General features: G+C 36.6%; 1 long non-coding RNA gene across 3 annotated transcripts in view; it reads right to left on the reverse strand.

Moving 5' to 3' along the window:
- LOC140603875 (uncharacterized) overlaps positions 1–22,387 on the reverse strand; it is a 44,349-nt gene extending 21,962 nt beyond the window's left edge. Inside the window, exons 1-3 of one of the 3 annotated variants that reach the window (XR_012006853.1) lie at positions 21,818–22,380; positions 20,103–20,847; positions 1–15,333 (exon numbers count right to left, since the gene is read on the reverse strand). The exon at positions 1–15,333 is cut by the window's left edge and continues 21,962 nt beyond it. This is a non-coding gene — a long non-coding RNA (uncharacterized lncRNA). Of the gene's footprint in view, positions 15,334–20,083; positions 20,848–21,817 lie in introns of all 3 variants that reach the window. The other 2 variants (XR_012006854.1, XR_012006855.1) reach the window with 2 other exon arrangements.
- Positions 22,388–25,210: the final 2,823 nt, after the last annotated feature.

Consider the following 25,210-nt stretch of genomic DNA (forward strand, 5'->3'; position numbering starts at 1 on the left):
AGACCACCATCTAGTTCAATGACTCCTGGAACTCAAAAGTGTTTGTGCTGACAGTTACAATTTATGATAGCAAAAAGAGGGTTTAAAATCAGCAAACATAAAAGGCACATAAGGAAGAGGCCAGGAAATCAGGTGCAAGCTTCCAGTTGTCCTAAGAGAAGTTGCATGGACAGAATTTAATTCCTCCAGATATGATGTGGGACAACATGTATGCAACACTGCCAACCAGGGAAACTCACTTGAGACTTCATGTCCAGGGTTTTTACTGGGGGTCAGTTTCACAGGCATGTAACACTCACATGGCTGACCTTACTCCGTTTCCAGCTCCTCCAGAGATCAAACTGATACTGCATGGTACAATGTCCCCATCATAAATCCCCATAAATCGTTGTTCGCATAAACTATCTGATGTGGCTCAAGGCCTCTAGCAAACATAGGCACTCACTCACATGAAGCGGAATATTCCAAGAACTTAGATGTTATCTCCCAGGAGCTGGTCAAGGGCCAGACTTACTTTTGGAATGTGCATGATTCGCTAGACCTGCTAAGTCAATCCTTCATTGAACACATGTCAAAACCATTCTCAGTTCACGGGCCGTGGACTGGATTTGACTGGGAACTCTAGTGCTAAGGATATGTAAGTTATTTTCTTTTGTCCTGTTACTCCAAATACTGCTGTGGGAAATGTCCTCATACATACTTTACGGTATACACACATGATAGATTGGGGGAACAATGACATGGCACCTTACCTTCCTTCAGAAATAAAACTGGAAATATGTAAAACATGTGACTCTCTTTAAAATAATCTATAATCACTAGGAGTTAAAAATTATTCATTTAGATGTAGGACTGTAAAATCTCAGCATATTTTAGTAAGAAAACTGAATAATCTAGTGAACTAAATATAAAATCTGTGTCAGATACTATATTAAAGCAAAGGTCTCAAGAAATATACAATTTGCGTTATCATTTTATCAATATTAAATACTATCATAAGCAACAAACTGCAGTTGTGTTTTGCTATTATATATAAAGAAAAGAATTTTGTCAAATTGTTTTATTACACACTTTCTCCTAATTTGAACTGTAACCTTCATGTGAATGAACATCATGGTTATGAATTTAGATAATTAATTGTGGAAAGTCAAAACATGACCGTTAAGAGACCATGGTGGTTCACAAACTGTACTTACTGTTAATATCTTCAAACGTAGCTGAATTTAAAACAAGATATTGGACTTTTCTCTATCTAGAGCCAAGACTTTGCTTTACAATAAAAACACCCCTGAGATTTTTCCAGTTTTGGGAAAAAGCAATTCAATCTTCTATCTCCCTGCCACAAATATCTGTAATAAGCTCCCAATGTTCAATCATTTCTAAACCGAAGTATGATGCACAACTTTCTGTAAAAAGACTTATATGTGGCTGCTGTTATAAACAATGTGTGATTTCATCTTTACTAAAGTGATTTACAAAAAAAGTATAAGTTGTTTTCTCAAGACCTTTGCCAATCTTTGGTATTATGTGACTGGATACTAATAGCATCTAATTGTGCTGATTTGCATATCCCTCATATCCTTGACTACTAGACGCCTAAAACATATTTTTGTGTTAACTGACCCTTTTGCCCTCTTCTGTATAGCTTTTTCCCCATTAACTGTTTATGCGATCTGAATACTTCCTTTGTTGCTTACTGGTAGATACATTGCAAGTGCACTGCAAGCCTATGGACTTTTTTCATATTTAGTGTCTTTGTCATACTTAACTATGTAAATTTAATATAGCCAGATACATTGATCTCTTCCTTTATGGTTCTTTCTTTGGTGTCACATGCAACTTCTTTCTTCCTTACACTGGGCCATACTTCCCTATATATCCTTCTAAAACATTTTTAGGTGGTTTCTAATCCATCAAGTTTCTTTTTGCATGTGGTGTGAGAAAGATATGTAATTTGACTTTTTTCCCATATGGACATGCAATTGTCCTCATGATATTTAGTTAAAAGTCCTGTGTTCCCATTTTTTGTTGTATCGAGTACTCAATATGTGACTTGTGGACCTTTATTCTGTACCACACATCTGTGCATCTGCGTTTGTGCCACTATGGCTCTGCTCTATAAGTCCTGCTGTCTTGTAGGACAGGTCCTCCTCCCTCTTTTTCTTCCTTTTCAATTGTCTTGGCTCTTTGTTTTCCCCTGTTAATTCGTTAGGCTTATGGAGTTCTATGGAATATTCTGTTGAGAATTTCATTGGAACTTCAGGGAATTTAAAGAGAGCTGATGCTTTAATATATTGACTTTTTCCATCCTCAACATGGGATATTGCTGCATTTATTCCAGTTTCCTTTAGTAAAATTCCTGCACATCCTTTACTGGGTGTATTGTTAGGTACCTTATAGTTTTTAATGCGACTGAAATTCTCTGAAATATTACTTTCAGGTAGTCTTTTGAGAAGAAAGGAGCACCACTTATTCTTGCATATTTGGTCTTACATCCAAATACCCTCAAATCTCATACTTGTCGTAATACTTTGTAGGTTCTCTTGGACTTTCAAAAAAATACCCCAATGATCTTGTCTACTAATATTAACTGTTTCCTTCCAATCCTTAGTCTGTATTTCTTGTCTTATTGCACTGGCCAAGATATCAGTGTACTGTGGAAAAGTGCACAACTCTCCTTGTCTTACTGCTGACTTTAAAGGATTATCTCTAAAATTGTATCATTAAGCTGTGATGTTAACCATGGGTCTTTAATAAGTTTGTCTATTCATAATCAGGGGGGTGTTTCATTGGTTAATTTCTTAAATCATGAATGAATGTTGCATTTTGTGGATTTCTCCCCTCTGGCATTGGAAAATCTCTTCATGTAAGTGCATATTACATGAAGAGATTTTCCAGTGTCAAACCAACCATTCATTTTGTGAATAAACTTTGTCATAATGAATTAATTTAATTGGTGAATCTGAAATGCTAACATTTAAGCTAAATCAGCCATGTTCATAAAAGAGACTGGCCTATCCTCCATTTGACTTCAGTATCAAAGTGGGGTTTTCCCATTTTTTCTATTCTTTAGAACAGTATTTACAAAGATTATGTTTCTTGATGGTTTAATAGGCCACACCATAAACCATCTAGATTTGGTGAATTACAGAAATTTCAAAAAAAAAAAAAGGTTTATTCAATATTTAAAAATAGCTAAAATTTAAAATTTATCCATATAAATTCACAATAGCTTTATCAAATTAAAAATCTTTAAAAAAATCTTTAAAAAAATCTTACTTATACCCTTACTCATATCTTATTTCTTTCCTGATATCAAGTTGTCTTTTCTATTGGGAAAAAAAAGTCAGTATAGTGATAACCTCTATCTTGATTCTATCACCATAGATTAGCTTAAAATTCTTTCCCCTTTATGCCTTTACATCCTTTAAATCACTCACTGACTGCCTCAAATCACAGATATTGTTTTATTATTTCCCCTTTCACATTTAGACTATCTTCCATATGGAATTGATTTTTTTCTGTCTGATGTAAAAAAGAGGTCTCTTTTTTTCCATATGGCTATCGGATTCTGCATTATTTACTGAAAAGTCTATCATTTTGCCCATTGCAGTGGTGCTCCGTTGTCATAAGTCAGTGACTCATATATGTGGGTTCATCCTTAGACTTTTTTTTTTCTGTTACATTGGTCTATTTGTCTATCCTTATGCCAACCAACATTAGTCTTAATTATAACTACAGCTTTGGTGAAAGTTGTTTTATTGTTATTCAAGGTTACCATGGATAGCCTTGGTCCTTTGCATTTCTGGCAGCTTGTTATCTTCTTCCCATACTGCTGGGATTGTGATAGTATCACACTAACAATTTACAAAATTGCCTTCCAAGCCATTATCATGTATATCCATACATTTATTTAGATCTTTTAAGATTTCTCTCAATATGATTTTTTCAAAAATTTATTTCTAGGTATTTGACATTTTATGCTAGTGCACATGGTATCATCTTAACAATTTCAATTTGCTTCTGACATTTAGAAATGCAATTAATTTTTGTATATTGACTTTGTATCCAGGAACCTTGATACATTCTTAAAATATTTTATAGAGTTCTTTGAATTTTCTGTGCTCCCAACCAGTTGTCTATAGTGTTTTCTCCTTTCAGAACCTTGTTAGGCCTCTTAAAAAAATAAAATATATATACGCTTATTTATTTATTTATTTATTTATTTATTTACTTATTTATTTATTTATTTTAAGAGACAGCTCAAGCACACAAGAGAGGGCTTGGGAAGGGTGAGGGGCAGAGGGAGAAGCAGACTCCCAGATGAGCAGGGAGCCTGACCTGGGGCTCCATCCCAGGACCCTGATATCATGACCTGAACCGACGACAGAGGCTTAACAGACTAAGCCACCCAGGAACCCCTGTTCGGCCTTATATCACTGGTTAGGATCTCAAATTTAAACAGTAGTGATTATTCTTAATAGACTTCAAAAAACCGACCTTTTGGCTTTGTTGACTTTCTCTATTCTGTTATTTCATTAATTTTTGTCTATTATTTCCATGTTCTTTTCCTAGCTTGAGATTAGTTTAAGTCATTCATTTTCAGCACTGCTTTTCTTCTAGTATATGCATTTAAGACTATAAATTGCTTGCACACCACACCCTGCTCTACAAGTTTTGGTACCGTCATTATTCACCTCAAAATATTGTGAAATTTGATTTATTCTTTGACCAAAGGACTATTTGGAAATCTATTACATAATTTCTAAGCATTTGGGAGTTTCTTAAGTCATCTTTTTCTTATTGGTTTCTAGCTTAATTCCACTGTGTTAGAGAATGTTGGATGAAGGCTTTTGATCTTTTGAAATTTGGTGGTTTTATGACTTAGCATAAGGTCAACTTTGATTAATGATTCACATTTACTAGAAGAAAATGTAAACTTTTTCTGATCAAGTGTTCAATATATGTAAACTAACTGCAGTTTAGTGATTATATCATCCAGACATCTACACTGATTTTTTTTGGTGGTGGTGGGGTCCTGAATATTCCATTAGCTATCATCAGAACTGTGTAAAAGTTTCCAGCTATGGCTAGGGATTTTTTCTCCTGTCATTATTTTATATATTTTATATTTGTTTTAGGCACATATACAATTAGGATTTTTTTATTTGGGTGGGTTATTTCCTTCATCATTATAAAATGTCCTTTATCGGTAGTGCTGCTTCTTGCTTTAGATCTCTTTGCTTGATAAAACTATAGTCATACTACTCTCATTTGGTCGTTGAATGTATCTTTCTTTCCCTGTGCATTTACTTTCAACTTTTCTGTCACCTTACAATTGTGTCTTTTGTAAGAAATATGTAGGGTATTCTGATTCAGCTGACAGCTTTCCAACCATAACTCCAGTAACAAATGGAAGTGTTTGGGTTTATGTTTTGCAGTTTTAAAATTTGACCTGCCTGTTTCACATTTCCTTTTCTATTTCTGCCTTCAGTATCCCACTCCCCCCTCCCCCCGCGACATTGTTACACATTCTATTATTGTGCTGAACTCAGATACTGTAACATGCAGCCTCAATTTCAATGACGGTATTAATTTTACCACTTACCCAGTGTTAGAACCTGAGAGCGCTAACTCCACTTACCCTTCTTGTGTCTTATTATATGATTCATTTTAATTCCACAGGTTTTTAAACCCCACACTTTTACAGTTAATAATTATGTTTGGAGACATATTTACTATTTCCATTGCTTTTCATTTATTGCTGCATTTCTGGATTTCATCTGGGCTCATTTCGCTTCTACTTAAAAAATACCCTTTAACAGTGATTTCAGTGCATGCCCACTGGTAACAAATTCTTATTTTTCCCTGAAAAGTCTATTTTGCTATCATATTTGAAGTGTATCTTGCCCTTGGCCCTTCTTTCCTGTTATCTGGAATGTGAGCCATCTTTTGAGAACAGAAGCCACAATGAGGTTTCTGTGGGTCATAGAGAACAGAAAAAGCCTGTGGCCCCACTGACCTTGTGCAGTTACTGAGCACTTGGACAGCCTACCTTGACAGCCTATCCAACAATTTAAGCACCACTGTTACTTTGGTTCTGTTACCAGAAGGCAGATATCATTCCTAATGCAATGTCTTTGATCAATTCTGGAAACTCCTTAGCCATGTTTCTCTTTCAATATAGCTGTTAAGGTATCTGCAACTTATGCTGAAACTCTCCAGCATATGTAGCACATTGTGTGTTACTTATGTAAAGTCATCAGTTGGGTCCTGCTAACATTCTGATCAAGACAGCACAGTCACACTCTAATCAGAGAATCCATAATTCAAGAGGAAACTTTTCTAGGTACTGTTGTCTATGTCTTGAAGAACATACAATGCTTTGCTGATTTACACACTAAATGCTAACACTTTTATTGATCAAATTTGTGGTCTGTTAACTAGAAAGATGCACTTCAAAAACTGGCTCTGATGTTGAAATTAAAGGTTTTCAAGATTATATGAATTGGCTAGTTGTATGCCCCACTCTTCCAAGAGGTAAAAAAATCCAGGTTGGCCTAGTCCTTAATCTTTGGGATAACATCCTAACCTAAATCACCTAAAAGATCCTCTGTCCAGCCATGAGCACAGAATTCTGCTTCCTGAAGGGATTTCTTTAGACAAGGTTATATAGTCAGAGCATCTCAAAGGGTTGAAAACTTCCTTGAGTCTGCCAAATATACAAGAACTGTTTTCTTGCTTAGCTAGTATCTGTACTTGTGACAGAAGTTGGTTTGAAACTGTTTTCATTACAATCTGGCTGTTGAGGGTGATTTGAGGGGAGTGTGGGTGGGTTTTTTTGGGGGGGGTAGGGGCACTCAGTGTGTAATACTGATCTACCAACGGTTGAACACAAATACATCAGCTTGGTCAGTTCACAACAATTGCTTCACCTACCCCCATTCTATTTTCTACCTTCCTAAACTCCTGAAGTCCATATGTACATTGGATCTCTCGTGTTAATCTTTCATTTTTTCCATCTCTCTTTTTTTTAAAAGTTTATTTGTTCATGGAAGAGGCAGAGACAGGCAGAGGAAGAAGCAGGCTCCCTGTGGGGAGCCCAATGTGGGACTCGATCCCAGGACCCAGGGATCATGCCCTGAGCAGACGCTCAATGCTGGGCCACTCAGGTGCCCCTTTTCCATCTTTTTTTGTGCTGTGTTCTAGCTTATTCCTTCTATTGTCTCAAAATTTTTCTTCAAGTGTGTCTGATCTATACATTACTAAAATTTTTTATGATTGATAGAATAGAGACTCCAAGAGGGCAGAAACTTCTGTGTTCCGTTCACTGCTTTGCTACTAACACTTTATTGTGCTGGCACATTAAAGAGATGCTCACAGTAATTTTTAAACTAAACATGGATACTATGAGGGCAAGACTGAAACGGACATTTTAACTCTTCCTCCCCCTTCACATAGTCTTAGGTTCAGAAGCTGCTCTGTGGCTCCCTGGGCTGCCAGGCGGAGCTGGCAGGAAGGGCTGCTTCCCCCTTCCTGAGGCTGCAGAACCTTCCAGGGTCTTGACTGTGCAGAGGTCTCAGTGTCAGCTCCCTGAACTGTATCTGGTCACATCTCTTTTCCTGTTCAAGTCCCACAGTCCACTGCTGAGTCTAATAACCAAGTTGATAATCTCCTGGGTCCACGCAGCTTTCAGCTTCTGACTTTACTACTCTGGCTGTTTTCTCTTCATTCTGGCAGCTGAGATTTTTCTTTTGCAGTCAGCCATGTGTATTTATTTGACATCTCTATGAGTTTCGAACTATTGAATGGTAGCAGGAGGAAGACTTATGTTTAGTTCAGTCTGCCATGACACCAAGATTCCTGGAAACTACAGTACATGAGGGGAAAAACACAAACCACCAACTTGTTTAAAGCTACTGTTTTAGAGTTTTCTGTTACACTGTAGTCAAATCATTAACTGATTCTCTGAAAAGCAGATCAAATGAAGAAGACACAAACAGAACTGGGAGAAAATATTTAGTAAAAAGATATGAAAGTAGAAAGTAAGAACAGGGGGAGAAGAAATTGCAAGTGGGAGACTTTGTGGGGTTCCTTCAAAACACACTAACTGGGAAACGATCTGGACAAAACTCTCATAAGTAGTGAAGGTTCATCTACCATAGCCACTGGACTGAAAGGTATCTAATAATCAACCAATTTTATTTGTATTAGTAGTATTGAGAAAAATTCTCTCTACACTTCTACCTTTTATAAGGGAAACACAATCAATAAAGACCTATATGGCTCTAATGTTTTCGGTGTGTGTCTCAAGTTATCAATGATTAACTGTGTCAAGTTTGATGAAGCAGAGACCTGCCTTTTTGTATTCAGAAAATATTAACCTTTAATTATGGGACTTAATTCTTGGCTATACCTTTGCCATTTTATCTTTGTTTGCTCTCTCTACAATATTAGCTTGATGTCAGTAAAATGTCACCATTTAACATTTTAGTTCTGTTTTTCAAATCTAACCAAGAGTACAACTAACTTAAACAACATTTCTAACAGAAAACAATAGCAATTTGAATAAAATAGGCTGGCTTTTCTCAAATTTAAAGGGTACAGTATCAATTGAAACTAACTCCAGGACAGAAAACTTGTTAGTTGGCTCTAGTTCTGCTATACCATTCCAAGAAGACTGGGCTCAGGGTCCACCACCTTTCATCTCCCTGCTCCTACAGAAAAAGTTTCTCCACCAAACCTCCCCCTTCCCACTAGGTCTGTGTCCCCATTCCCTCCCCCAAAAAAGAAACTAACTTCTGGAACTATTTGAGTGTCTTCCGTTAAGCAAGCAAGGTGCTAGTACTATGTATTATCTCACGTTTACCATCCTAACAACTTTAGAAAAGGGTTGTTCTCCAGTCTACCCAAAGCACAATCTCCAACCCTTCTTATGCCTTAGTCTATTTTTCCTATTGTTACAACGTGCAACATGAAATAAATGTGCTTACTTTATAGAGAGAAAATGTGATCACTGTCAGATTACAAAAAATACAGTGCTGTAACATGAACTTGGAGGCTCTGATTCCAGGATCAATACTCTTTTCTACTACCATGATGATGCATTATACAATTTCTCATCATAGTACTTTAATTCATCTAAAGGACAGTCTTCTCCACCCAGCAGTTACTTTCTTTATTTCCCTATTATAAGGAAAACACTGTGAAGAAGTAAAAAAATCCTTCAGAATGCAACGGCAATTAAAAGTTGTTAAAAAAAAAAAAAAAAGCTGTTAAAAAGAAGGGATGGGGGTAAGACCATGACAGATTTCTGACAGCATTTCTACTCGTCACCTGTGCTCCAGACTATCATCCGTTAAGTGGGGAGGGGATTCTATTTAAAAACAAGAATAAAATTTTATTCTTTCAACAAAATGTATGATGTCAGACACTAAACTTATGTAGATGAATAAACCTGTTTCTGTCCTCAAGGGGCTCATAATCTAGGAGGAAAAGATATATAGATAAATTAGAGATAAATTTAGCACTTAATAACAGGGTTAAATTAGCATTCAGTACAAGACACATTTATGGCACAATGACAAGACCAATTTTACCTAAAAGGTCCAAGGTCTAGATCCTGTTAAGACTTGACACCTGGATTGAGTTTTGAAGAATGAGATATTTCCTGAGTGTTTAATATGTGCAGATAGTGTGCTAAGTGGTTTATCTGGCTTATCTAATTAAATGCTCATTACAATTTAGGAGATAGGGGACTCCAGTTTACAAGCGAGTCCAGGTAGTTTAACCTGGAAATCACTCTGCTACATATTGTGCTCTACTGATACACACAAACACACAGTAAAATAGACCACTGGATGCAGTCACATTGGTAAAGAGACTTATAAGACTATAATGTTCTCATTTATATACAAGGATATGAAGTCAGAATGCTTCAGGAATTAGCCAAAGGTCACACAGTGTAAAGATATATCCTTCATTCTCTCAAAAGCCTGACTGGTGTATGAATACTTATTTCTGAAAATCTCTTCTCTTCCTACTTCCCTTTAGCTCCTTCAAACACTCCATGGCACTGAGAGCTGTCTCAATCACTTGCCAGAGGGTCAAGTTCTTAAATGAGTACAGCACAAGGGCACATGATTTAATAGGTTTAGCCTGTATTTAAAAGAAGATATTTACTATAAATATCAATGTTTTATAAGCAATGATCTGAAAACACTGACAAGTAAAACAGGTTTGCCAACTTTTATGAACACTGCTTCTTACAAAATTCAACCTATTCTGTATACAAATAAATATAAGGCATGGATTCAAATCCCAGGATATGCAACATGACTTTAGAAAAGGCTTGTACTCTGGTCTACCCAGAGCACTATCGCTAATCCTTGACGTTATACATCCTTGTCTGGCATGGCCACACTGAGTTTGCCTAGCACTCTGATGAGTTTTTTTTCTAATGTCGGTACCTTTGTGAGTCTTCTACCTCCCTTGTTTGAGCTGCCTAATCATTTTTTATATATAACCAAACAGTACAAAATATTTATCTTGTTTGTTCTTTTTGAAGCTAAAAATCTGCCTGTGTGAAAATAAAGTTTAAATGACTTCCTTTGGTTCATAATAAAAACCATATCATTCTCATCATACATGCAGTTTTAAAAACATATTTTATGTGAAAGGTTCAAGGTATATACTATTAGGACTGGCTAGGACTCTAATGTAGGTAACAATGCTCAGGCTAAGTGTGCAACTATAATCTCTTGTTCTGGTTTAGGGTTGACATACAAATAGAATGCTTATACAATTTTCTTGGTATCAGTATCTATTTTCCATCTTAAAGTAAAGGCCCCATTATAAATCCTATTGATTCCAGAACCATAACAACATGAAAATTGACAGGAATAAAAAAAAATCAGCAAACTTATCAATAAGTACAAATGTGAACATTTATTTGGCAGCATAGCATACATTGGTTCTGAGAAGGTATGAAAATCAGAATCACACATCATTCACACACTTTTAAATGATTACAGATGTTCCATTCTAGACTGCCTGTATATTTGAGGGTAGACCTGGGTCCACATATATATTGTCTTTGCCTCCATAAATGACTCAGAACCACATCCTGAACCTGAGCCACTGCACCACCTCTGCACTCAGGAGAGTCCATCACTTTAACTGCTCTGTGATACAAGCAACTTAACTTTTCTGAGTCCCAGTTTTCTCAACTGTAAAATGCACTAAATAACAGTTACATTGAAAGGCTGCCACAAGGCTGAGATGAGAGCATATATAAAAGTATCTAGATAAGTATCAGTACCACAATAGGTGTTTCACATACACTGTGGTATTTATGAATACTCAGAGAGTAATAATGAAAGACATATTTAAATTCAGTGACAAATTCAGAACACCCAAGGACTACAGTTTGTTGGTGCAAAGATGAAAAACTGATACTTTATTTTAAATGTTTTATAATTTAAAAAATTTGTCTACATAAATATCTAAAAGAGATCTTTATAAAATTTGAAATGAGTAAGTATGTGATCTGTTCCTCAAAGTCTTTTTTCCTTCTTCCTCAGCACATAAAATACCAGTGTTGTAGAATCAATGGCATTTCTTAGCTTTGATGAGAAACCTAATTTTAAAAGATTAAGACGTAATATATTTAGGATAATGTATGTTTAATACTGAAGGTGGAAAAGGCCTTTCTAAAGAAAAACAAAACTTAGAAGCCGCAAAATATTACATAACACTTTTAAATAAGTTAAAAAACATGACAGATAAGGAGGAAATATTTGCAACACATATAACATAGAAAGAAAAAAATATCCAAAGTACAAAGAGTCTCTACAAAGCAGTAAGAACAAATTAGCAAAAAAAAAGAAATATGGGCAAAGGGTATGAACAGGTGATCCAAGAGACAGAAAGAAGGGAGGAAGGGGAAGGGAGGAATGGAGAAAGAGAGAGAGAAGCCAATAAAGATATGGAAAGATGTTAACTTCTCCTTTAGACATGGGAATGCAAATATGAGGTACTACTTTGCAACTCTCTGATCAGCAAAACTGAACAAGATTGATGGCGCTCTGGCAAGGATGTGAGAAAACAGGCACTCTCTTCTGCTAATGAAAGTATAAACTGGCACAGACTCTTTGAGATTAAGTTAGCAGGATCTGTAAGCATTTTAAATAGACGTCTTCCTTGACAGAGCAATTATACCTTTACAAGTTGTCCTGTAGAAACAGTTACACTAGGCATCAAAATACTGGAATTTTGCAGGACTGTTTACAATAGTGAAATATTGGAGCAACATATAGGTAGATCTACCAATGGGGAAGTAAACATGTATGGCACATTTGTATATGAAACTAAAAACTAGTGATGCAAAGATATGAAAAGTTCTTTAAAACATTAAGTACATACTATACATAGTGTGATTGCATGACAGAATTCCCACCCATGCCAGTAGGGTGTAGGTCTGTGAAAACACGAAAATAATTTGGAAGGGTTGTACTGCTCACAATTTTTAGAGTGTAACCAAGAGAAAGATATGTCATGTGAATGTGGAGAAAGCAAAGAGGTACCTGCACATTTTACTGTAAATATTACAGAACAAATGGCCAAAAAGTTATCTGAAAAAAAAATTGCCAATACCCAGTCTCCAAACTCTATTTCTCATCCATACTGATAGCTTCACTTAAAAGTAATGTAGTATTTTGGCAAATATGGACTCTGTGCTACTGACTAAACACTGATACTTTTAAGCAAATGACTGTTACATATAAATTGAATACATAAAACAATTTTCACAGATAAGCTATAGAATAAGGAAGATTTAGAGGGTCAAAATGAAGGCAAATGTATACCTTTAGGGACCTTTTATACTTTTTCAAAGAAACCTTACGAAGACTCCACCTCCACCTCCATCTCCCTCCTCCCCAACCCAGGGAATTTGGACTCCTAAAAAATTTGCATGGAGAACAAGCAGCAAAGGAACCTTCTCAAACTACTTTTAAAAAACAAAATCAACAGCTTAAACTCTGTCTTTAAATATTTTTACACAGTAGGACAAATACTGAACATAGCTTAATAGTCTTTAAAGAATCACTTTGAAATAAGCAAGGAAAAGGTCAGAACTTTTAAGCCAGTTATAATTACATCTGGTTAGTCCCAAGACAGACAGTTAAGTAGTTGAACAGGTTCTACAGCTAAGATTTTGATTCATGGAACACTTTTACTTAGCCTCATAGGAATAACATGTATTAAATTATAAAAATGCCCTTGGGACTGGTTCTTTTCCATAAAATTAAAGGAAGTTAAGGCCAATATAAAAAAGTAATCCTAATTTATATACATATAAAAATCCTAAATGTGAAACTGCTCTGGTTTCATAATGTACTGGCAGTTTTATGAAGAATTAGAAGTTATTAAAGAAAATACCCTACATTTCATTTTAATCCAGAATTTGATATTAGCATATTTCTAGCTTAAAAAAAACCTCAATATGCTGCAACAATAAAGAAATCATATAGTTGCTTATAATTCTGCATAAGATTTTGCACTGAATAACACTTTGACCTTTATCAAAAAGCAGAATTACTGTTCAAAAAAAAACCTGAAGCAGAACTAAAAGGAAAGCTCTCATATATCACAGATTCTGCATTTTAATGGACTTTGATTACTGAAGTTGATAGGAGATATTGGCTTGGAACCCTACATTTCTAATACTGGGAATCAATGAGATAGGAAAAGATATAATGAAAGAAAAGTTAAATAATTTATGCCAAATGCTTAGCAAATAACTATGTGATGTATCAAATATTCACACCTGATAGAAAATAGTTTATTTATTTATTTCGCGCATGTCAGTGTTATTTATAGAGTGCGTGTCAGCGCTCAAGCAAGCAAGCAGGAAGGAGGGGCAGAGGGAAGAAAAGAGAGAATCTTAAGCAGGCTCCACAACCAGTCCACCACAGGCTTTATCTCACAACCCTGAGATCACGACCTGAGCAGAAATCAAGAATCAGATGCTTAATCAACTGAGTTACCCAGATGCCCTGAAAATAGTTCAATTTTAGATCATATCCATTCAAATTTACCAAAGACATTGAACTTTATCTTATATTCTCTACCAATCAATTAAATAATAAATCGCAACTGGTAAGTAAGGGAGGAATTTTAAACATTTACCCAGATCTCTAACATTTAATACTTAAAAGCATGGATTCACCAGAAAAGAAATTTTACATTTCCAATAAATACATAGTTTGTAAAGAAATCAAAGCATGTGTTTTCCTACAAGGGTGGGGACAGCTCAGTGTAACTTATAATGTACTGATTAAAACCAGATAAATACTCAAGTCTTAGCTGTAACTCATGTTTCACATAGAGCTTTTTCTAAGTGACAAAGTGGGGCACAGCTGACAGTCCCTATGAGCAAAGACCCTATTACAGCACCAGGAAGATACGTGATATACACATATAAACACATGATCATTAAACAAAAGAAAACAAAACCAATGAATTAAATAAAAAACATAGACTAATCCACAGGATGTACTAAGTATTTTTTTAATATCTGAGACTATAAAAGAAAAATTCTACTAATTTATTCACTGAGGTTCAAAGATGAAGTGATGGGGAACTCCCAAATATATCTAATTTCAAAATCACATTTTACTTTTTTAAAAAGATTTTATTTATTCATGAGAGACAGAGAGAGAGAGAGAGAGAAAGAGAGAGAGAGAGAGAGAGAAGCAGAGAGGCAGGCAGAGGTAGAAGCAGGCTCCATGCAGGGAGCCTGACGTGGGACTCGATCCCAGGACCCCAGGATCACATCCTGGGCCAAAGGTGGCACTAAACTGCTGAGCCATGCGGGCTGCCCTAAAACTACCTTTAGATAATGCTTCTACAATGCATTGCGAGGTTCTTCCTGCCTGAAGTATTATAAATTATAAAATAATTTAAGCATTTGATGAGTTTCAAAGGGATATGTAGCACTCACTGAAATATGTTTTGAGTCCAAGCACATAATAAAACAGCTCTCAGTAACAAATAATGAAAAATTACTGTTACTGAACAAATAAAATATAATTAGACAAAGCACTCACCTTTTTAAGAACAAGTCTCCATGTCTTAATTTCACATTTTTACTTAATTGTGAACTTCTCATAACAGGTAGAAGCATCAAATGTGAATTCTAATTCAGGATTTAGACATAGACAGGGTTTAGAGACACTGGCCAAGCTGTTAGAATAATGTGTGTTTCTTAAGCAATTTTGGTTTTGTGGTTGTTGTTTATTTTGTTTTCTCAGCTCACCAAAAAATGAAAAGCTGGAATTGAAAAGCAAAGCTTTAGAAAATCTTAAATATTTTCAATAGAAGCATGAAACATGAAACAATCATTTAAACCAACCAAAACATAGTTACAACTAATTATTAGGTATTAGCTTATCTTTAAATTATTTGAGATGTAGAGCATAATCATACTCTGGGAAAAAATAATAGATAACAAACACGTTTTTAAAAATAGTAATAGCTACCATTTATCAAGAACTTAGTAAGTACCATGAACTGTTCTAACACTTTCACTGGTATTAACTCTTTCAGTCTCATAACAATCCCATTAGCCAGGTTCTGTCTTAATTAAGCAGACAGAGGCAAGTGAGGAACAGGGAGAGTCTTAACTCCCCCACAGCAACACAACTGGTCAGTGGCAGTCCCAGAATAGGAGTGTAAGAAGCTGGCCTTCAAAACTCTTTACCACTAAATTATAGTGTTGTCAAAGATGCAAATCATTTCTATTAAACCAGAAAGGTAGTGTCATCTTTACTGGTAAAATAAAAATGAGTTATGTCTAATTAGACATAACAGCAATTACTGATTGAACACCTAAAATGTGCTATGTACTATTATCGGGTATTGTAGCTAGCATTAATAACAGCTAACATCTTAGCAATTACTGAGTGCTTAATGTGACAGCCACTGTCCTAATGAGCCACTTTACATCCGTCATCTAGATCAATCCTTTAAACAGTCCTTTAAAGCAGATACCGTACCTATTTTGCAGATGAGAAAAGCACTGAGGTGTGAAACAGTGCCTTTCCCTCCTCCAAATCGTATAACAAATTCAATGGTAGAACCCAGATGGCTACAAATGACTTTGACGTCAAAGCCCATGTTTGTTAAAGCACACTGCAATGCTTAGAGATCTGACCCCAGCTACCACATAAGGACATTTCTTTTTTGTCCTAATACCTAAAGTCTTACCTCATGTTCGAGACATAATAACACAAAATAAAAAGATAGGACAGTAATTTAAATTTAAGTAATTACATTAAAAAAATCAAGCCTCTGTGTACCACTCTTGCCAAGTCCTACACCGATGTTAATGGTTGATATTCCAAGTCAGCTGAAGTAAACATCCACCTCCCAGCCAATCCATGTACTACAGCTGAGTGTAGGATGTTTACATGAACTGCAACTTGGCTTCAATCAGGACTTACAAAACCCTTTACTGTGTTGATATTGGTCCTTTACCTGACAGTGAAATTTATAGTGAAGTACATATGATGACTTACATTTTTTAAAAAGATACTCTTGTAGAATCTGTTGGAAAAAGAACTGGTACTGTGATCCACAGAAATGAGGAAAGAGTCAGGAGGTATTTTGAGATGAAGTTTAGAATCCAAGGGAAAAGGCAGAAGTGATATTCTTTTCACTGAAATAATTTATGGCAATATATGCAGACATCCTGTAAATGTTCCAGATCTAAATGTGGATGATTTTACAGCCTCTCATCTTTCTAGATCCCTCTCTTCAAAACAAGTGAACTTGCATTTATAGGAGCCCGTTTGGTGGCCAGTATGATGCATTAATCACCCATTCTTGCCCATTAAGAAGATTCCCATTTGGGGTAAAAGACAAAATGAATAAAACACCTCTGAGGAGCTCAAAGCTTAGCTGTGGCCTTTCTTGTCCTCATTTTTCATTTCTCTTCCCCTCCCCAGCCTCTCTGCATCTCCCCCACATTCATAATTCAGACAATTTCACTGCAGGAACATCTTTGCCACATTCTCTGATCACTTTCTACCTTGCACTGTCCTAAGTATTGTTAAGTTACCCCACAGAAATTCCTTTTCCTCCTCTCTGTATTCCTCTGATTAAACTAGTATTACCACAAATAACTCTACTAAGAATTAAAAGCGGCCTCATCAGTACACTTGCATTAAAGAAGAGGAAATCCTCAAATTTGGAAGTAAAATTAAATATAAGAACCATTGCCGGCAAACTAAAAATCTTTGGAATTTTACAGGCATCTGAGGATCTTCTGGAACCTCCTAAGTTTCTACCTGGCCTGGTCTCTTGTCCCCTTCAGGCTACTTTTCCTGAAGTAATCTTCCTGAAGATTTAACACACACACACACACACACACACACACACACACACCCTTTATTTTGTTCCCTCTAAGAGTATTGCTTTTGTTTCAACTACTCTTACTGCAACAATATTTTTTCCTCTGCTTTTCTTTACAAGTGTATTCAAACAGGGTTTTTTGGGCTAGACAATTAATAGGATACATTCTCTGGAGGAAAAAGGGCCTCAGGTTTCTTTTTTTTTTTTTTTTGGCCTCAGGTTTCTAACAAACCTTTTTGGAATCAAACTTTTGGATTACTACATATTTTTAAGTTGGAGATTTAATGTTTTTGTTTTTTTTTTTCTTTTTTCCTTCAGTCACTAAATAGGCAAATACCAAACAGGGAAAAGAATGTAAGATAAGCCCCTGGTTCTGAAAGCATGGACCCAGAACAGAGGCATCAGCAAAACCAGGGAATTTAGGGGGGAAATGCAGATTCTCAAGCCCCACCCCAGACCTAAGGCAGAAACTCTTGTAAGGCCCAGCAATCTGTGCTTCAATTAATAAGCCCTCCAAGTAATTCTGATACAGACTAATATTTGAAAACGAGTAGACTAATTGTTTTACCAAATATGTTAGAAAGTCAAAGCAAAGACAGCAGCAAACGTCAAATTATTTGGAAGTCTGTAATATGCTACAGATAAGAAAAAGCCAAAGTCAAAACATGTATCATATGTCCACACATAATTAATCAAACTTGGGAAACCATGACAGAGTATTTGAAACAGCATTTTAAAAAGTAATTAAGCTCAGACTGATATTCAAACTTAAAAGCACAACAAAAAAAGTCCTGACTACCTGCAGCATATAGAAACACATTCATTTAATGAATGAAGTTTTAATCAGAGGAGTGAAAAGGAACTGAAGTTGGGAAGTGCTACATGTAATGAGGAAGACATGGGAATTCAAGTTTACCACACTTCTGGGTCACCCCAACCCTCTGAACTTGAGGTGGAAGGGACTCAGGTATTGAGACCAAGGAGGACCCATCCAACATGTGATGTTAACCGAGAATATCTGTACACAATATGTAACTGGAAACGAACTTGACACAATTCAGTAGCTGTTTGCTTAAGAAAGTAATCCCTAACTAATCTCAAACTATTAAGGAAAAAAACCTTGCCATTTTCAGAATGGTGTTCAGTAACTAAAAATGTTTTGCTTTTGATATTATTTTGATTAAAAAAAAAACAAAACTTAAGTTTCTGAGCTTTCTAAGGCCTGTCAATAAAGACCACACACACTTCTCCCTAAAAGCGAAATCAAAAGCTAGGGAAACAAGTTGTTACAGGTTTACCAGAAAATACTGACAATTTAATATTTTAAGGTATTTGTTTTAAATAATCATTTGCTAAATTTTCAGGCCAATGGGAATCTGTGGTTCTTCAAAATTAAAACACGAGGAAGTCATCTGCAAATGACTAAAAAGGCTGTACTCAAGTACAATGAAGCAAGGGCATCCAGAATTAAAGCTGACACGGTCTCCAATCCACCTCATTAGGGCAGAATAATATAGAACAAGTGTTACATAACACTGATTGTACCATTAATCCTGCAGCATATCAAGGGATAACTGGACTGGCTCGGCAGAGTATAACAACTCTGTCCCTCCTTTAGCCTGGATTTGGGCTATCATTTTGAAAAACCTTTCAAATTCAACTGTGCAAATTATTAAACTAGGCAGTTTCGATCCACTTTACTGAATTTTAAAGCAATAACAAACTTTTTCATAGGAAATAAACAACGTCACCTGGTTTAACAAAATAATCCTATAACCAGAGAACTCTTCTGCCTGGACCAGGGAGCAGTTCTAGGGCTCTCAGACATAACTCAATCCATTTGCAGCTATCTGGAATCTAAAGCTCCCGGTGCGCTAAAACAGAGAGTCATGGAATATGCAATAAATCTGCTTCATTAAGAGTTCAGAAGGGATGCCTGATGCATGCTAATCGTCAAGCTTGGAAATTATACTTACAAGTTGCCAAGCTACTTGCATCTGAAGCAACAAACCACCCTCCCTCCCTCCCTCCCCCCCTCCCCTTCTGACCAAGGAAGTCTTGTAAACCACCACTGTAACAAAGGAGCCTTTAAAAATAAATGCTGTAGTGTGGATACACCTGGAATAGCTATATTATGACCCAGGCTGTCATTTGCTCATCTGGATTGAGAATAAAAGGAAATAGTAGATAGTGCTGCAATAACATAAAATTCTAATTAGAATCTTATACATGCATTTTTAATGTGGGAGCACAGAATTATAAATATAGAATGTCCCTGCCCTCAGAAAGCTTGTCATGCAATAAAAAACTATACACACACACACACACACACACACACACGTTTAGAATTAGATTAGCAAGAATTTTATCTTTTGGTTTAATTATGTACTGAACCTAACACAGTATGATGTCTAGCAGTTTAATAATAATAAATCATAAAAATGCCAGTGCTTTATTGAAGAGAAAAATTTCAATAAAACAAATGTTTCCCAGTGTCTAAAACACAAGAATAAGAAAACGAATATTAAAACCCAGAACAGCAGCTGCTATAAAATTATACACGATCAATTAGTCCACATCGAATGCTGAGAAAAGTCCCGTATTATTCACTTCCATGGGGAAACCCCAAAGAATAGGTACAGTACACCTGCTCACAAGGCGTCCATACCCTGGGAAGATACACTCACTGAAGGGAACTGAGCAGACCCACTGATAAGCGCTTTGCACAAGCGCAGATGGCCAAGTTCTGACAGGCACTATGACGTCACTCAGGGCGAGGCAGGTGGGCAACTGGGGGTGGGGGGGTGCGAGGACAGAGACAGGTTCACACACATACCTTTTCGCTACAGAGAAACTGAAATGTTTAGGTTTATGTTGCTGGGTTGAGGTTGTGGCAAACCTGCTCGCAGAGCTTCGAAGGCATTTTTAGGAGGAAATGGGTCTTCTGAACTGCGGGGAAGCTAAACTCCTGCCTACTTGGAGAGGCCATAAGGAATGAAAGCTTGCTGCCAGGGCAGAGAAAAGCTGGATCCCCTGGCAGGCACCAAGTTCTTGACTCACTTCTCTCAGGCCCAGCAGCAGCAGCAGCAGCAGCAGCAGCACCAGCAGCACCAGCAGCACCAGCCGGCCCCGCGCGGGGACCTGACCTGGATGTTCCCGGGCTTCCCAGCAGCCCGCAGCCCGCAGGCCCCCCAAGCCCACCTCTTAGGTGCTGTCAGACCAAGTGCAGACCAAGTGCCGTCTGTGAACAGCCGGTAGCAGCAAACATCTGACTGAAAGCTTTGCTGTCTTCCAGCTTCCAGTCGGGGATGTTTACAACCACAGGCTTTCTCAACCACATGTGAGCAGAGGGCACAGACGTGCGTGCAGCCTGTCACCTTCTTTATCGAACGATTTACAGGCTCTTTAGTGCTGAATGAGGTCTGTGACGTTCTGGGACAAAAATAATAAAGTTAATGTTATTAATTACTTAGCAAGAGAATACGCAGTTCATCAGCTGCAATTCTTCCTAAACAGACTAATCAATAAAGCAGATACACATTATACATTTAACTTGGTAAATATGCAAAATTAAAGATACCACCCAATTATTACACATGGAGATATTTTTCTACATAATGTATGCAAAAATGTGTTTTTCTCTCCCTAAACGTAGAGTTTCAAAATTGGTAAGAAGCAACACTAGGGTGACAACTCTAATCATCAGAGTGACCATATATCCACCCAAATCAGTCTCAATTTATGCCTGCTGCCCTCATATTATTATTAAAAGTGACTCCCTTCATTAACAACAGTGTCCTAATTTAGATCGCTAATACTGTGGGTTTTATTGGCAATAGATCTATATTGAGTAAGAGTCTAGTATTTTTACCCCCTATTCCCAGATTTAGGTTAGGGATGTACAGTCCATGGAAATAAACAAAGCAAAGTAGAAAATAAGAGGAATAGACTCATGACCTTGGCTCTGTTTATAAAGCAATACACCAAAACCATTTTGTTTCCCATGCTTATGTGAAAGAGAGAAGGAAGACTAGGCAAAACAGTAAATCTACACCCCATCGAAACCAAGACTTGCTTTATTCTAAAGCATGTAAAATTATCACTTCCTAAAAAATACTAAAACAATCAGAGTCTACAATGAAGTCACAGTGATTCCCAAGAAATGAACATACATCCATCTATAAGCATGTGTACATACACACACACCCCCTATAGGATATTGAATTACTGAAAATATTAATATATACAAATACATGAATTTTCTACTATCATCTTTTTTGGAATATGGATTTTTCTGGAGTAAGAGATTTCACAGTCACTGATATTTACCCTGTGATAATATTTAAAGGTTGCTCTGTAATAGTTTTTGTTTGTTTGTTTAAATGTTATAAATAACTCTTACCCATTACAGTATATAGAAATGAGGAAAGTGCACGTGGTCTCTATGGATACAAGATGACCTTCATTGTTTCTGAAGACAAATACTTAAAAAAAAAAAAAAATCCAGTGACTATTTACAACAAAGACGATTCAAGCTGTTCAACAATTGAAAATTCACAGATTTAAATTAGAAAAAAAGTTATTTCATGCCTAGGTAGGCACAGGATACTTGACTAATTAGGATGCTGCACATTAAGTTGCAATGAACCAGTTATTACCAACTCTCTCCTTCAATTTCCCTCTCTGTTCTCCATTTAATCTTTTTAGAGGTTGATCACCAGACACTTTTATCAGAGCTACTATATTTAACTCATATACATAATACATAGAAACTTTTCTTCAGGGTTATGAGGTCATTCTGTCAAATGTCATATATCTGTTTAGGATGTATTCTTGAAGGCAGCTGAAAATTAAACATACAGAAGTTGGATAACTATGTTATAAGAAAATCAATTACAAAGTACATTTTAGACACCATCTTTACTTAAAACATAAAATCTGTATTTCATAAATATTCTTTAGTTTTGTTCTTTTATTCATAATCAAACACATAGTGGGGCGACAAGCAGTTAAGTGTCCCACTCTTGGTTTCAGCTCCGGTCCTGATCTCAGGGTCATGAAATCAAGCCCTGCATTGAGGGCTCCAGTTCAGCAGGAGTCTCCTTGAGAATCACTCTCCCTCTCCCTCCGTCCCTTCCCTAACTCGTGCTTTCTCTCCCCCTCTCTCAAATAAATCGTAAAAACAAAAAACACAATGTAGTGGCTAAAGGTTTACCATTTTTGACTTAATGATTTTCATCTTTGCCACAAAAGTATTTTCAAGTATTTGAGTCACCTTTCTTACTACTTTTATTTGCAAATAGTTATAAAAATGGACAAAATATACATTACATATAAACAAGTTATTTTAACCTTCAGAAGTTATCCATTTATATCTAATTTTAAATATTGCTTTCAAAAGTAGGAAATTGGGGCACCTAGGTGGCTCAGTCGGTTAAATGTCTGTCGTCAGCTCAAGTCATGATCCGGGAGTCCTGGGACTGAGCCCCAGATTGGGCTCCCCGCTCAGTTGGGGAGTCTGCTTGTCCCTCTGCCTCCACCCACCAACCTTTCGTGCTCTCTCAAAATCTTTTATAAAAAAGTAGGAAATCTACTTAATGCTATACTTCAGAGAAGAATCCTCTTCTAAAGACAAGAGGTATAAATGACTCTCCTACTAACTCATCTTTCACAAAGTCGGCTAACATCGTTTCCTTGAAGAGATCATATTTGTTCAATCAAATCCTTACACTTCCACTGACACACTAGCTCTGTGACCTTGAGTAAGTCACAACTACTCACCATCAGTTTCCTAATCTGTAAAATAACAAAACCCTATAAAGGAATTAAAAATAACCCTGAGTGGTTGTGAATATTAAGTAAATAAAGTTATATGAATATAAAATTATATCTGAAATAATAAAGCACTACATGACATTAACAGTGTTTACAGGTTTGTACCCATACTTTCTTGAAAACCTTCCCCCCCAAAAGCAAAAGTCTGCATCTGAAAGACCTGACAACTGTGAGGGTGACCATTTTTGTGAATACAGACTTCTACAGAATTTTACTTGACATGGCAATTAATAATTCGGGCAAAATAAACAAAAACAAACCACTAACTTCATTTGCACCAAACAGCCTAACTGGACCCATTGACAAGTGATGATATACTGACAATAATATTAGAAACACTATTCTTTGTTTTTACTTTTCAGTTAAGAAAATCTTGTCTAAAATGTTAACTTAAATAGCATTTTAAGAATTACTGTGAATTAAGTAATAACCAAACTTACACTTACCTGCTCAAATGCAAAAAAATTTTTAGTCTTTCAAATAGTTGCATTAGTTAGAAAGACTAATGCATTAGTTGCATTAAAGACTCAAAAGATCTTCTTTTTCATTGGCAAGTAGTATCAAAAATTCCTGTGAAACGTGAACAGGTTTCAAAGCAATTAGAATGTTCTGACATCAAGTTCGTATCAATGTGCATCTGCAAATTAAAAATCACTTGCAGATGAACCTACAAGGTTAGACTGCTCACTCTGTAGGTAAGTTGAAGGTCATTAAGTGGGCATATCAGCCACAAGTGTACCAAATGTATCCAACATATTGGAAGACAGATTTGAGACTTCTGCAGGGAGCTGGGAAGCCCTGACTAGTCTCTAGTGGTTCCCACACCCATTTCTGACTACTGGCACCACCTCTGGCTATGCCAGCTCTTCAGGTAAGGGGACACAAATTCTCCAGCAGCTCCATGAGCCCCTCACCCACAACCGGGCTGCTAAGGCAGATCTGCAGGGTGCAATACATCTTGCCTGTACTCAGCGTATCACGGATCATTAAGCAGAGACCTCACACTCCAATTACTCTTAGTGGAACCCTGGATGAGCCGGGTTACACCTGGCCATTACAAAGGTGGAAAACAGCCACCAGTACTTCTCAACCAACTAGTAATCTGTTACAGTCACACCTAAGGATCTATGGAATGAATAGCTGTTTCAGGCACTGATCTAGGAGTGGCAGCAGAGTGGTGAATGAAGCTGGTAGAAATGACCATCTAAAGGAAGCTACAGGCTGGATGAGGTGATGAAAGGAATTTAGAAAAACGATCATTTTTAAGACAAAAAAACAAGACTGGATCCCTGTTTCAAGATCATACTGCTAGTGACAGAGATGAAGACCTGAAGGGTGGAGACGGGGAAATGGTAAGGCTAAGGGACTGATGGGAAGGCTGTTGCAGCAGTCAGACCACGAAGACCTGCTTCATGAGGAGGAGAAAGATTTTTTTTTAAAAAAGGCACAGGGGATCCCTGGGTGGCTCAGTGGTTTAGCGCCTGCCTTTGGCCCGGGGCATGATCCTGGAGCCCCGGGATGGAGTCCCACATCGGGCTCCCTGCATGGAGCAGGTTTTTCTCTCTGCCTGTGTCTCTGCCTCTCTCTCTGTGTGTCTCTAATGAATAAATAAATAAAATCCTTAAAAAAATAAAATAAAAATAAATTTAAAAAAGCACAGATAAAAAATTTACTTAGAGGTAGAAATCTGAAATCTTCATGGTTTATCATCTGTATAGCAGGTGTTAACAGTTTGTTGATAAATCCTGACGGGTTTTGTTTTTTATTTTTTAATCTCTGGCTAAATCTCTGACATTTGTTACCATATAATGTTCTTTTTTCTTAAAAGCAGAGGGAAGGATATATTCTAGGGAAAGATCCTAGTTGCCAAGATTCTAGTTCATTTATGTTTTATTCTAGTTTTATAAAGGCTAGCACCTGAGTTGTTGGCTGTATCTTTTGAGATGGGGAATTTTAGGTA

This window comes from Canis lupus, chromosome 14 (assembly GCF_048164855.1).
Source record: "Canis lupus baileyi chromosome 14, mCanLup2.hap1, whole genome shotgun sequence".
In the NCBI taxonomy this organism is placed as follows: Eukaryota; Metazoa; Chordata; class Mammalia; order Carnivora; family Canidae; genus Canis; species Canis lupus.